This window comes from Poecilia reticulata, linkage group LG12, assembly GCF_000633615.1.
Source record: "Poecilia reticulata strain Guanapo linkage group LG12, Guppy_female_1.0+MT, whole genome shotgun sequence".
Classification (NCBI taxonomy): domain Eukaryota; kingdom Metazoa; phylum Chordata; class Actinopteri; order Cyprinodontiformes; family Poeciliidae; genus Poecilia; species Poecilia reticulata.
This window is the reverse complement of record NC_024342.1, coordinates 21,954,387-21,956,532: the sequence shown is the minus strand read 5'-3', so window position 1 is coordinate 21,956,532 and position 2,146 is coordinate 21,954,387.

Below are 2,146 nucleotides of genomic sequence, written 5' to 3'. Positions count from 1 at the left end.
TAAACTGGATTAAACCTGTTCACCACCTGTTGCTGAATGGAGGAGAAACTGAAACATGACAACATGATGGAGCGTCTGACTGAAAAACTAGACATGAAAATAGAACATTAAATATAGTTTAATTAAGTATTTATTTAGGACAATAAATACTGAATTTTGAATGGACTGAATTTATATAGCGCTTTTCCAGTCATTTTGACCACTCATAGCTCTTTACAGTAGAGTCACATTCACGCACTGATACAAAGATCGGTAGGTAATTTGGGATTAGATGCCCAGGGGCACGTCCACATGTGGCAGCAGGAAGCTGGAATTGAACCTGCAACCTTCTGATCGCAAGACAACTTCTCTACCCACAGAGCCACAGTCGCCCATGTGGCATAGAGTTCGGTAGAGTTCGATTTAAAATCAAATATTAATTTAGAAAAAAAAAATTGTTTTCAAAATAAATATTTATTTTGAAGCTGAATATTAAGTAGTAAATGTTTTATACCAATACTTAGTTTGTAGGCATTTCCATATTTTTTCTGTATGAAATGCTAAATAAACAAAAATATTGATGTTAATTATTTTACAATAATCACTACAGTCATCATGGTCTAAACCAAGTAAATCCTCATGAAGATTTTATCAACCTGCCTTTGGTTTCTTTTTTTTTAAATTACTGAACATCTTTGTTTACAAATACAAAGAAAATCAAATAAACTGAACACAATGTACTATACAATATGCCAGGTTGTAGCTTTCAACAGTCAGAGTAAACTATGTTTAACTGTTGAAGTGTGTTGGATTCAGTTCGGTGCTTTTCTAATGGACATTCGTCTCTTCCAGCCATTTTAACCTGGATCTTATAAAGGCTCCTTCTGCCCTGTTTCTGGAAATCTCGTCTAGCTGATTTTGTAAAGTGGCTAAATTCATTTTATCAACATCTGACAGATCTGAGGGACTTTTTTTTGGAGAGCCTCATCATTTCGTTAATTATTTTATTTCATTGAACTTTCCTATACTTTTTTAAAATCAGAACCAGTTTGTCTTGGTTTCCTTCTTAATGTCTTCTTTTGAGACAGCCTCTGGTACGTAAAGTTTCAGATTCCACCGCCAGTACCGCTCCGACTCAATTCATCTTTTTCCTAATTCAAGGAAGGTAGCACTGTCTTTTTTTTAATCTTATTTTTAATTGTATCAATCCTTTTCTTCACATCTTTAATTTCCTCAAAAGTGAAGTCAATTGATTTTCTGAGCCCCTCAATTTTTAGAGTGCTGACCATCCATTCCACAGTGTCAAACCTTCTACTTCCTGGTTCTGTTGTTGTAGTTCCACCAGCAGAGGGAGACAAATCCCCACCACTTAGGAGTTCAGTTGGTTCACAGTTAAAACAGGTTCTGGTTCCATTAGATCTGAACAGAACCTGGATCGGCAGAATAACAGCAGTAGATTGTTTGTRATTGGACTGAGAGTCATGAGACRGATTTATGWCTTCAGRCGTCAACAGATAAACTTTCCTCTGACTCCCAGTCAGTCTGACCAGTCAGACCAGTTTGAGCTCATTTCTCCTCATAATTCTTTCAGTTTGTTCTGTTCAGATGTGGCWCCAYTGYTGTGGTTCTGTTGGGTCTCAGTCTGTTGTTCAGATGTTTTTCTTCAACTCTTTGGATCGTTTGAACAAACTGTAAGTTTGATTTGTTTCCTATTGAACTTTGTGAACAGAAACTATTCGACTTGATTTTGCTCTGGAGAAAATGTTCACTTCTAAATTCAGCTCAAAGTTTCATCTCCCTGCTGTTTGAAAGCTAATATACAGGATTATTACATTATTGATCAATTGGAAGAAGGAAAACATGAACAGATGATGTTTCTTTATTTTCTCTAAACAAACTGATTCATGATTTTATTTCCAGGAATCAAACTCTGATCTTAACCATTAACTTCAAACAACAATTTCCTGCTGCTTCGTTTCAAAATGAAATGACKTTATTCTTAAAATGTCTTTGATTCAGTCAGATTATTGAATAGTCAATAGTTAAAGCAGATAATCCACTTGTACAGATTAATAATGAACTAAACTCCTTCCTGTTGTTCAGGTTGAATCAGTGAATGTAAATGTTGCTCCATGTCTCCATCTAGTGGACTGATAGTAGAAGTGCA